The following is a 13,492-nucleotide window of genomic DNA, read 5'->3' on the forward strand; positions in this document are numbered from 1 at the left end:
GTGAATACATTTATAGATAATTGATAAATTATCAAACTATAATAAAGTAAATGTTATACATTATACATGTGCATGCAAACAGTACTAAATGAAGCATGCATTTATAAGTGTGAAGTGTGGAAAATGTGTGAAATGCATTGGGGTGGGTGGTAGCTGGCGCAGTGTGCGAGTAGCTCATCCAATCCAGGTTTTTATTTGTTATGTTTTTTGCCCTTTTTAACTTTTAATAAACCCAGTACTGCAAGTCCCAGAATTCAAAGAAAAGCTACTCACACTTGGGGATGGGAAACACGTGCTCTGCATACAGGTTTTTACAGACAGGTTAATCTTGCTTTATTTGTGCTTCCATTACTTGGTTGGCCGGGGGTAAGGCAGGGCTGTGTGCTTGCACCGACCCTGTTTTGCCTCTATGTCAACGGGGTAATCGCGCATCTGAATGGAGTGCCGTATAATGATGCGCCCAAGCTAGCCGGGAATAGGGTACCGGCGATAATGTTCGCCGATGATACCCTTTTGTTTTCTAAATCCCCTATGGGCATCAAGAGATCATTGGACGGATTTGTAGAATTCTGTAATGATCGGGGATTGGAGATCAATTTGCTGAAAACAAAATTCATGCTCTTCAACCCACCCAGAACTACAAGACCCAATCCCACCCTGGGCAAAACAATACTGGAAAGGGTAAGCACCTTTGTCTATCTTGGGATCACGATAAATGAGAGCTTGACGTGGGGTCCCCAGGGAATCAATTCTCAGTTAAAACTTGCCCAATTATCAGGTGGGATCCTGAGGCTATCTAATGTATCAACGATAAAACCTCTTGGTCCAACACCGGGGTTCTACAAATCACAAGCCAGGGGTGCAAGTATGTATGGTGGCGAACTATGGGGTCACTGCAATAAATCCAAAATCACCAGGGTTGAGAACAATTTCTTAAGGAACCTGCTAGCCCTTCCGCCCAGTACCCCGCTCCTCCCATTGAAACTTGACCTGGGGATTACACCAGTTGAGGAGGAGCTAGCCTTAAAACCATTAAGGTACTGGCGCTGGCTCTGGGTTACACCGGAGCTGGTCAACTACAGGCAAGAGCTCAGAGAAATACTTAGTTGTATGAGCGCATGTAAAATATCTTGGCTCACCTTCATTAAGAAGGAATTTACTAGACTGGGACTTTCAGTCCTGTGGACTGACCCCGAGCGGGGATGTAACGAAATCTCGGCTATCATGCTTACGAAGGTATATCGTGCAGAGAGCTTGAATACGGCTTTGTGTAACCCCAAACACGGTTCCAGAACAGTCTCCTTTCTTATGGCTAAAGACACATATCACTTTGAAGGTTTCTTAGATGTCATCTATCCTGTCATAGCCAGAAAATTGTATGTGCAATGGAGGCACGGTGTATTACCTCTACGGGCCTTTACATGTAATTGGAGCATGCTCGCCCCGAAAAATTGCCCTCTCTGCGAATGTGATAGCGAATCAGAGCTACATGTTTTCTTTTTTTGCCCCGCATACCATAAACCGAGGAAACATTGGCTCATCCCACTGAGAGAGCACAAGTTTGAAAAAATGTATAAGTACGCCATATTTACAAGCACGTAGTTAGTTTAAACATGTTTTGCACACGAGTGGTTTATATTCAGTAGTGAAACGTATAGAATGTTAAGTAGAGTAACTATAATTATAACGGTGTGAGATTAATGTAGAAATGTTGGAATATATGTGAAAACCTCATGTTCTCATGTTAAAAAGAGTCATGTCCGAATTAAATGTAACTTTGAAAATCCAGTATTATGTGTAGGCCTTAGGGCAATTCACAGCAAACCTGAACGTGCTGCTAAAATAATGTGAAATAAGGTTGACATGGTTCTTTCAAAATGTACTATTGAACTTAGGGTTAAAAGTATATGCTTTATAGATGTGTTATTTTAGAAACGTATGCTAGTTAAGAATGTTTGCTGTTTAAATCAAGTTAACGTTTTAAGAGTGCAGGAACCTGCTGCATGTAAATCAAGTAGGCCAGAGCAGATAATGTCATGTAGTTTAAATTGCCATGTGCTCGTTAGAGGAGAGGTCGTGAGGTGTCCAGCACGGAGCTTTGAGAGTGTTTTATGACCAAAGATATGGTGGAGTCTGGAATTTGAGGCCCACTGCAGGATGAGCTGTATGCAGGTGCGAGGGTCCTAATCAGCTCGAATGAAAGGGACTTTGTTCAGTGGCGCCTTGCGCAGGCCTGTAGGAGTTTCCAGGAATTTCAGGGGGTATCAGCGCACGGAAGAAGGAGCCTGGGAACCAAGGTCAACTATAACGAGGGTCTTCAAGAGTACCATCATGGAGTTTACCGCGCAAAGATGTACCACGTGAGGGGCGTCCCAAGGGGCGTTTCTATTGGAAATGTGATTTGGTATTAGGGAAAGTGACCCGGGAGGAGAGCAGAGCAGATGATTTTGGGAGCCTAAGGAAGCGGATGGGTAGGCAGATAGGCTGATCAGGAGAGACCCATTATCAGAGAAGAGACAAAGAGAAGTGCGTGATCTTCTTAGGAAGTCACCACGGCTGACACCTAGAGGGTTAAGATCTTGCTAAGTAGGGATGTCATTTAGTGTAGTGTAGGGACAGACTAACCTTAATTTTCTTTTCTGTAATGACTTTGAGGTTGCAACTTGTATCCATTTTGGCAACCCTGATGGTTTTCGAGCTTGTACTTATTATTCTGTTTTTCAGACTCAGACTATTCAAAAAGTTCATGTTTATAGTGATACCGATTTATCTTCTTAATCTCATTTTGAGAAGTTTGTATCTTCAGTTATCTTTGACTTTATATTAAATCTTTAAAACTTAATTTTGGTCAGTGGTCATTTAGAGTGGTGTAAGTTCTTAAATTGATTGATTTATTGCGAGATTACCTTTTACTCAAGACAGGTACCAACGATTCAGTCGACATAGTTTGGGATTTGGTAAGATAATTAGTAACCAGTAATCCCGCGTTAGCAGTTGGTAGCAGAGGATGGTTATCTTCTTGAGGAAGGTAATCTAGAGAGGTTAGTTTACCCCAAGGCTCGAGACGCCGAGAGACGAGCAGCGGAAGAATCGTGTGCCGAAAGGTGCAGACGGTGCGAGAAAAGCAGCAGTATCGGAGAGTGAGTATAAAAAGGGTCATGCGTGAATAGATTGCGGTGTTTTGTGTTTTATTTGTATTGTAATGTCTTGCGGAGTTGAATGCCTGTAGTGTGAATGAGAGACGGTTGTGAGCGCGCGCAACCTGGTAAACTGGTAACCTGGTAAACGGGTTAACTGGTGAAATCTTAAGTTCAGGCCAGAGCTTAAGTGGTTTTGGGTGTATCGAACATCCAGGGTAGTTGTCGACCATAGTACGGAGGTCACGAGGTACCATTGACCGCCGTGGATCCAAGATAGGGGGAGTGTAAGAGTGAGTGTATGAGTAACGGACGCTGGTCGAAAGTTACTGTGTGTGAGTAACCTATCGGAGAAGGCGATTGTCTGGAAGTAATCGGAAAGACATTTCGCCAAGTTAAGGTGACAACTACAGAAAGACTGTGGGCGTACAGTCAAAGAAAGGTGATCGCTTGGACGGAAGTAATCATTTTTCAGAGTATGAATGGGATGCGTGCATGACCGAGGAGACGAGCTGAGAAAGGAGGGGAACTGCTGCGAAGGGGGACGGGTGACGTCGGCTAGAGCCGCGCTGTGATTGAGCGGTTGGTGTGACGTTAGCTAGAGCCGCGCTCTGGTTGGGCGGCTAGCGTGACGTCGGAGGAAAGTCGCGTACGGATAGGCCAGTTAGTGAGGTCAGCGCTGAGATTGGTGGAGTGTCATCAGGAAGTAAACAAACGCGGAGAAAAGAGAAATCATGAAGTGTTTTAAGTGTTTGAAAGGGATTTTTAAACGTAAACGAAGTGAACATTATTACGGGGAAGAGGCTCCCCCAGAGGGTACGCCAGCTCATTATATGGCAACGAATGTTGGGCTGCATACGATATTGTGGATTGGGGCTTGGAATAAGCTTACGGAAGGGAATGAGGAAATGCAGTTCCCGAAGTACGGGACGTTTAAATTAGAGGTGTTACATCGGCTAAAAGCAACCATGTCCTCATTGAAACCCTCGCCCAGACCAACACAGTTTGAGGCTCTTAATGCATGGATTAAGGCTGCACACGACCGAAATTTGAACAGGCGTCAACAAAGGCTGACGCGATCGGTAAGGGCAGTGCGAGATTCCAAATGGGATGAGGAGGAAAAGCGTTGGAGGGTACAGACTATCGAGGTGGAGAAAATGTATCCGATGAGGGAGGTGTCAGGAGGAGGAAACCTCATGGAAGAAGACGAGGAAAGCGAGTCGGAGGACAATCTGATAAACAGATTGTTAATGGATAGACCACCTCCGAGAGTGGAGTTAATAGAAGATAGAGGGCTCGCAAGGGAAGATGGGAATGACATAGAGGGATATACACCACTCCCTATATCGGAATGGACACCTATCAAAAGTGGAGAAACACCTCCAAACAACACTGTACAGAGTGTAGTGGGAAGGTTTGTGGTGCAGAAAACGCCAACCACAGAAAGGGTTGAGTCTGTGGGATTGCCAGACGCTCTTCAAGTGCCTGTTACCATAGGACCCATAGTTTCGATCTATAATTCTGAGAGAGATAGAGGGGAACAACAAAGGCAATTGGATAGGGAGAGGATTGAGATGGAAAGGAGGAATAATGTGACAAATGCATGGAAACAATTGCCAGGATCAGTAACATGGAATACCCCATTAGACACAACTGTCGGTCCCAATTCAGAACAGGGAGGTCCGAGAGGACCAATGGATCTAAGGGGACCGCGGCCAAGATCTTTTTCAGAGTTAAGAGCTGATTTGAGGGAATGGGACGGGTCCATAGTATCTCCGAGTAACAGGACAAGAACGGAACCAGAGTGGGAAAGCAGGGGTAACGGGACTGTATCTCATTGTGGGGCCAGCGAAAGCAGTCAGGGCCGGGAAGGCCAAAGTCAAGAGAATAGAGGGGATGCATGTCCTACAAATCAGAGAGAACAGCCGGAACAAAATACTAGGATTGTAGAATGTGAGGAAATGTCCCGTCTCTGGGGGAAAGGAGGAGATGAGGCGGTACGGGCTTTTCAGAATAGGTTTAGGTGCCTTCATCATACACTCGGGGAAGACGTTCAACATTGGAGAAAGGAGAACAGCGATAGGTCCCGCCACGCCTCGAATAATCAGGAATCACAGGGAAGTAGGGAAGAAAGAGGGAGTAATGGAACATCTTACCCTGCATCCCGTGAAACTAGCCCGGAGGGGGAGAGAGGGGCTATGAGGCATGAAGGAGTGTTTCACCACCCACCCCGAGAAGACGGAAAGGCATGGGATCTAGAGAGATGGGAACAGGGGAGGACTCCCTATAATTCACCAATACCTAAACGTAGATCTCGGAGCTGGGATGGGAGAGATGCGGATGGAGGAGCTAAATTGAGTGTCTTGAAAGCTGAAATTAAGGCAAAAAGGCTTGATGTTGCCAGTTTAAAATCAGATGTTGATGAGATAATAGATGGAACCTTGCCTTTGGAAAGGATAGAATTGTATGAACAGGATGAGTTATTGTTCATGGCAAAGGATATTACTAGGAAAGCTAGAGCGTTTCATGAAAAACTGACTGATTTGGCAGACAGGTATGCCGTGGATTTGTCTAGGACAAGGGCATTACAGAGTAACCACAGATTACAGTACGCAGACCAAGATCTAGATGAGAAGAGAACTACTGGATTAAAAACACACATAAGAGAGCTGGTAACAGGGATAAGAGTGTGGAGAGAACTGGATAAATGGGAAGAAAGGTGGTCGAAAAAGGGCACAGTTAGGCGAAGTACAAATGTGATGACCCCTGAGGGAAGGGTAATGCAGATGGAGGCATTCCCTTTGCGAGAAATATCAAATGGAAATTATGTACATGTGCCCTGGAGTAGAGGAGCCGCATTTACCAACTCATTTCCGAAGTTGCGGGACAATCCAGTCGAATGGTATAAGCAGGTAGAGAGGTTTGTTAAAATCTCGAAAGTACTGTGGATAGATTTGAACACGTTGTTTGACATCGTGGTCCCATCTGATTTGTGGACCCCGTGCAAGACTAGTGTCGAATGGCCAAATGCTGAACCATTGAGGGATGCTCGAACAAATGGACCATCTGAGATTGTCATGCGAAAGTATGAAAGGGTAATAGCATGGCTGAAAGATAAGGTACCACCACAGGACATAGATTGGGTAAAAATAGACCGAACAAGGCAGGAACCCAAGGAGACAGTTCACGAGTTTTATGAAAGATTGTTGAAAACATTCAAGCAATACAGTGGACTAGATGTAATGGATCCCAAAGACATAGGGCAGTTCGTGTCAAAGTTTGTCTTGGGGTTGAGACCTGATATTTGTTTGATGATACAGCAACATTTAATCTGTTGGCAGAACAAACCACTAGATGAGATTTTACGATATGCGAGGTACTGCAGTGACGAGATAGATTCTAAAGCCAAGAATCTAAAGGAGAAATTGATGGTGGTGCAAATGCAGTCCGCTGGGAAGGGTGGCCAGCAGAAGCAGGGGATGGGACGAAAACCAAATGGTCAGAGCAAAGATAATGAAGAAGGGCAGAGACCTAGGATAGACTTTGCCACTTTAAAGAAAACGACAAAGTGTCATCAGTGTCACCAGGTGGGGCATTGGCGACGCGAGTGTCCCTTTAACCCTGAAAATGGAGAGCTAGAAGTAGAAGAACAGGTCCAAGAAGACCCAGTGCAAAAGGTGACAGTCCCAAGTAATAAGGTGGCCAAAGGGGGGACTTCGGCTCCACGGGCCCAATTCCCACAGCCACCGAAGATAACAGCTGGAGGAAAGGTCTTTAAACAAATGCCTCTGTTTATTGAGGAAGAAAAATGTTATTACATTGATCCATTGACAGGACAACGGGTGAGCAGTGAAGAGGACTGTACCCTCGGGGCAGTTCTAGAAGTGGATCAGAGAGGGCCATTTGTTGAGGCAGAAGTGGCAGGGTGTCCCACTACGTTCTTAGTGGATACTGGGGCTACTCGTTCGACTCTGAGATCAGCGGTGGTTCCAGACTTGCCGATGTCAGGGGAAACAATTCAGGTGGTAGGAGTCGCAAATAAAAGAATGACTAGTCCGTTGACAGAACCAGTATCTGTAAAAATAGGCAATCATATGAACGAAAATCAGTTTGTGGTTTGTGACTCGAGTCCGGTATGTCTGTTAGGAAGGGATTTGTTATGCAAATTGAACTGCACCATATACTGCACCCCGCAAGGAGTGGAGGTACAGACTACCGACGATGATGCTACCTTTAAGGTGGCCAATTCAAAATTCTGTGTAGAACTATATCCTACTCTGACTGTAGAAGATCTTCCACAAGATTTAAGAGATGCAGTGGCGTCAGAGGTGTGGGATTTCACAGGAGAAGATATAGGATTGATTAAAGGGGTAGAACCGGTAAAAATATTGGTAAAACCAAATGTTGAGTTTCCAAGAACGCCTCAATACAAATTGTCACAGGAAACGATTGCAGGAATAAAGCCTGTGATCGAGTCAATGATACAGCAGGGAATACTGAAAGAAATCGTGGGTAGTCCTTGTAACTCCCCGATTATGGGTTTGCAGAAACCTAGCGGGAAGTTTAGGATAGTTCAGGATTTACGAAAAATTAACAACATAGTCGTTTCATGTTGTCCCGTGGTACCGAATCCATCAGTAATATTGTTTCAAATACCATGTCAAGCAGAATGGTTCACAGTGATAGATCTTTGTCAGGCTTTCTTTTCAATCCCATTGGATGAAGAGAGCAGGTACCTTTTCGCTTTTAAAATGGAAGATCGCGTTTTAACATGGTGTTGAATCCCACAAGGATTCACAGACAGCCCATCCATCTTTAATCAGTTGTTGAAAAAGAATCTTGAGAATGTAGTACTGCCACAGAACTCGGTTCTGGTACAGTACATAGATGACCTACTTGTTGCGTCAGAAACAGAGGAAGCTTGTAAAGCAGACTCAATTGCCTTACTGAATCATTTAGCTGAAAATGGACATAAGGTATCTCCGAGCAAGTTGCAGTATTGTCTGACAGAAGTACAGTATCTAGGGCACAGGTTAGAAAAAGGGAAACGTAAGGTGTCCCCAGAGAGGATTGAGGCGATAATGAAAATGAATGCGCCTACAACACAGAGAGAAGTTAGAATGTTCCTAGGAATGGTGGGTTACTGCCGACAGTGGATAGTTAACTTTTCACTGAAAGCAAAGCCCTTACAAAAACTGACGCACAAGGAGGTGAGTGATCCGGTACCATGGGATGAAGAATGTTTGGTGGCGTTTTTACAGCTGAGAGACGATTTATGTCGTGCTCCGGCTCTGGGAATGCCAGATTACGAAAAGTCATTTTCACTCTATTGCTGTGAGAGAGAGGGATGTGCTTTGTCAGTCTTGGCACAGACCCACGGTAATGCCCGTAGACCAGTTGCATATTTTTCGGCTACATTAGATCCAGTAGCCGCAGCGTTGCCCGGATGTCTCAAATCCGTTGCTGCAACGGGTGTCAGCATTGAAAGGAGCGAGAGTATTGTGATGGGACATCCAGTAGTGGTGTATGTACCACATTCAGTTGAATTGTTAATGACCAGGACGAAGACGCAGCATCTGAAATGCGATGAAAGTGGTGGTGAGAGGAGTGTGTCTGGGCAGGTTCTCGAATGCTCGCACGGCTGTGTTGAATGACCTTGTGACAGCGGAAGATAGGTTGAGGGACTTGGAGCGCCGCAGGCCGGCTAGACCGGACCTACAAGCCCAGCTATTAGAAGCGAAGGAGGTGGTCGCCACTGAGACGGAACGTTTGCGATGCTATGACTACAAGCAGTATATCATCAGGGCGCATGCGGAGAGGGATAAGGTGGGTACCCTCTTGGCCAGACTGGCCAACCCGGTACTTGGGGGCTCCCCGATCCTCGGCATTCGCACTGCGCAGGGAGAGATGGTGTACACCCAGGCGGCGATATTGGAGTGCTTTAGGGGGTACTATGAGGAACTGTATCGGAGTCAGCTGGAGGTGGGGGTCCAGGCCATTGCGGAATACTTGGGGGAGAGGCAGATTCCGGTCCTTGCTGAGGAGGACGCGAAGGAACTGGGCGGTCCGGTAACGCTCACGGAAATACGGGCGGCCATAAAGCATATGGCCCGCAACAAAACGCCCGGGGTGGACGGCCTACCGATTGAATTTTATCAGCTGTATGCGGATAATTTGACACCCAGGTTGCTGACGGTGTATGCTGAAGCTTTCGAGGCTGGGGCACTGCCCGGATCCATGCAGGAGGCCTTGATTGTGCCGCTCCTGAAGCCTGGCCAGGATGCAGCAGACGTGCGGTCTTACCGCCCACTGTCCATGCTGACGGTGGATTATAAGATTCTGAGCCGGATACTGGCCACCAGGCTGGCCCCGTATATGACGGGCCTGGTACATAGGGACCAGGCCGGGTTCATACCCACGAGGAGCACGGCGCTGAATGTTCGCCGACTGGTGGGGATAATGGACGCCATCTTGGACGGGGAGGGTGCCCCGGCGGTCCTGTCTGTGGATATCGAGAAAGCCTTTGATAGTTTGGAATGGCCGTTCCTAGACGGAGTTTTGGAGAGGTTTGGAATGGGCGAGGGGTTCCGCAGATGGACAAGGGTCTTGTATGTATCGGCGACGGCGAGAGTACGTTTGGGCGGCCTGGTGTCTGCGGCGTACCCGGTGGGCAGGGGCACACGGCAGGGGTGCTCTCTGTCTCCCCTGTTGTTTGCTCTGGCAATGGAACCTTTAGCGGTCCATGCGAGGTCGGGTGTCGAGTACACGGGGATAGCCGGGGGCGAGCAGTGGCATTATATATCGCTTTATGCGGATGACTTGCTCCTGTACCTGGCTGACACCTCCCGGGCGTTGGCCGGTGCTATGGAGCTGCTGTCGGAGTTCGGCCGGCTGTCGGGTCTTAAGGTCAATTGGGCGAAGACTTGCGTGTTCCCGCTGCGAGCGGGATCACCTGCTCCTGACGGCGACTTGGCCGTGGTGTGGGAACCATCTTGTTTCACCTATTTGGGTGTTCGCATTTATCATGCTACCGCGGACCTATTGGAGGGTAACATTGGTCGCTGTATCCGGGCACTGCGGGGCAGCTTGTCTTTCTGGTCGACCCTCCCGCTGACGGTTCTGGGCAGGATTGCCCTTTTGAAGATGGTGGCACTCCCCCGTTTTCTCTATTATTTCCGGACGCTGCCCATATGGATTCCCCAGGGGATCTTCAGAGAATTGAGGTCGATGATTATTGGCTTTCTGTGGGGGCATGGTCGCCGCAGAGTGGCCCTGAACACGCTCCTCCGCCCTAAGATGGAAGGAGGTATGGCTGTGCCTGACTTCGAGCTGTATTATCTAGCGGCACAGCTGCAGGTTCTTACACAGAATGTGGCTAGGGTGTTCAGGGGTCCGGAGGTGGACCGGGATCGGGGGATACGACGCCATGTGTTATCCTATATTATCATGCAGCAGAGGCTTGAGTTGCGGGCCCTCACCGTGGAGGAAAGGACGCTCCGCTTGTGTTGGCAGAGGAGCCTTCGGAGAGCGAGGTCTTCGCGGCCTTATGCACCGGAGATTCCGATCGGCATGCTGACGGCCTTGCCGCACGGGGGTGATTGGTCCCCGTTGCTGGCCTGGGAAGAGATGGGATTGCAGGTGGTTGGCGATTTGTACATAGATGGGGCGTTAGCACCGTTTGAGGTACTCCGGGATCAGTTTGGGCTGCCTGACGGGGGGTTCCTCCTACACGCGGCGGTGGTGGCTGCCGTACAGAAGCACTGGAAAGGGGGGCTCGTAGAACCAACGACGACTATGGCGTGCCAATATGTGGTGATGGCAGCTGGTACGGTTAAAGCTGTGACGTGCCTCCATAATAGGATGCTGCATGAGGGTCTGGAGCCACTCCTAGGGCTCAAGACTAAATGGGAGGAGAGCGTGGGCCGCCCAATACCGGATACGGCATGGGGACACATCCTGCGGCGTACGTGGAAGGGCACGAGAAATGCGCGCTTTCAACAAGTACATTTCTATGTGCTTCATAGGGCCTATTTAACCCCGGAGAAGTTACAGAGGTACTTCCGGGTGCCGGATGCCCGCTGCCCACGGTGTTCGTCTTTGGGTGCGGACATGGATCATCTGTTTTGGGGTTGCCCGCAATTGGGGACCTACTGGGCAGAGGTAGGGGAACTCCTGAATGAAGTGTCTGCCAGGGAGGTGGACTTCGATATGGCGGCGTGCCTGTTGCTCTGGTTCCCGCACACCAAACGCACCAAGGTGACGAGCAAATTTATTGACCTGGGTTTGATACTGGCGCAGAGGGAGATATCGTGGCACTGGAAGTCTAGGGGGGGGCCCTCGCTGCGTAGGTGGAAGAATGAACTGCTGCGGTGGTCTGCCTGCGAGAGTGTGCTCCGGATGAAACAGGCTGTTAAGTTGGGGAATGAGAGGGTTTTGGACGCGGCGCGTGCATGGGAGCAGGCGGTGCAGGCCCTGCGTGACTCGATGGTGGATGACGGGGATGGGGAGAACTGAGCCGGTGGACACCACGGGGCACACACGGGAGAGTTAATTTCCGCGCTGTGGTGGATCCATCTAATTCGACAGGGCGAGGGGTACTCCTTGCAGTTGCCAGGGGGGGGGGGGCTTTGGGGGGGACTGGCTTATGGGACTTGGGGTGGGACGGAAGCCATTAGGGGGTGGCTCGCCTGGGTGCCTAGGCTCTATTAGGGAGGCTGCGTGAGGTGGAAGTAGGGGAGGGCTAGGGGAGCGTCTAGGCGGGTTGGGACGGGGGCGCTTAGGGGTGGCCCCGAAGCGCGGGATGTCACTGTATTAGTTTTGGGATGGCTGCCGGAGATTTTGTTGTGGGGGGGGGGGGTAAAAGCAGATACGTACGATGACTTTTCGACCATGGTCCCTGTGGGACTTGCACTGTGATTTTCTCTTACTGCTTGGAACAACATGCCGCCCGGCCCCTGGGATGCGGGCTGAATGGCTGTGTACAGTTTGGATTTATTATTGGACGGTGGGGTGTCACGAGGGCACTGGTTGATTGTTTGTCTCCTGTGGTTTCTAACTCTGCAATAAAAATATGTTTAAAAAAAAAAAAGACGCAGCATCTGACCAATAGCAGGCTCACGCGTTACGAGCAAGTTATACTTGCCGCAGAAAACGTGACTCTCAGGAGATGCTCTGTCTTGAATCCTGCTACTTTGATGCCATTACCTACGGTAATAGAAGGCGAAGGATGTGAAGACCACGATTGCCTTGATGTGACTGAACTATGCACGAAACCCAGACCAGATATTGTGGATGAGCCATTGTCAGACCCCGATGAAATTTATTTTGTTGATGGCTCATGTTTAAGAGACGATACTGGTCGGTTGAGAGCAGCTTATGCTGTTTGTACTATTACTGGAGTTGTAGAAGCCGCTTGCCTGGAAGGAGTACATTCCGCACAGGTAGCAGAGATTATTGCCCTAACTCGTGCCTGCATAGCAGGAAATGGAAAGAGAGTCACCATCTACACGGACAGCCAATATGGTTTCGGTGTGGTTCATGATTTCGGGCAGTTGTGGTCTCAGAGGGGTTACATGACCTCCTCTGGTTCGCCCATTCGAAATGGAGAATTTGTGCGATTGCTGATAGAAGCATTACAAGGTCCTGTTGACATCGCAGTAGTGAAGTGTGTAGCTCATACTAAGAATACAGATTTTGTGTCACAAGGGAATAGATATGCTGATGAAGTCGCACGCTATTGTGCGGAACAAAGTTATTCTTTCTCAAAGGTGGAAATAGAAGGTGCAGAAGAAAAGACTGAATTAAGTATGATGTTAGAAACTGTAGACACTTGGGAGGATTTAAGAATAATGCAGGAGAACGCACCTGAAACAGAGAAAAAGGCATGGGAAATAGCAGGTTGTGTGCGAAGTGAAATGGATTTCTGGGTTTCAGCAGATGGGAGAGCTGTGTTACCTGAAGAATTAGCTAATCCCATGGCGAGAGAAATACATGGTCCAGTACATCTAGGAAGGGATGCTATGATGAGAGTGTTTAGGCAAACTTGGTATTGCCCTAAATTTAGAATAGCAGCAGAATCAGTATGTAAACGATGTGTTACTTGCCAACAGCTGAACGTAGGCAAACGAACACCAGTCACACTGAGTCATATTGGGAGGTCGGGGGGGCCTTTCAATAGAATGCAACTAGATTTCATCGAAATGCCAAGAGTCAATCGCCTTCGGTATGTGTTGGTGATTGTATGCGTATTTTCCAGATGGGTTGAAGCGTACCCTACACGTAGGTGCAATACACTCACAGTGGCTAAATTGTTGCTCAGGGAGTTGATACCGCGCTTCGGGGTGCCTGCCTCTTTG

Source organism: Lissotriton helveticus, chromosome 3_1 (genome assembly GCF_964261635.1).
Source record: "Lissotriton helveticus chromosome 3_1, aLisHel1.1, whole genome shotgun sequence".
NCBI classification, from domain to species: Eukaryota; Metazoa; Chordata; class Amphibia; order Caudata; family Salamandridae; genus Lissotriton; species Lissotriton helveticus.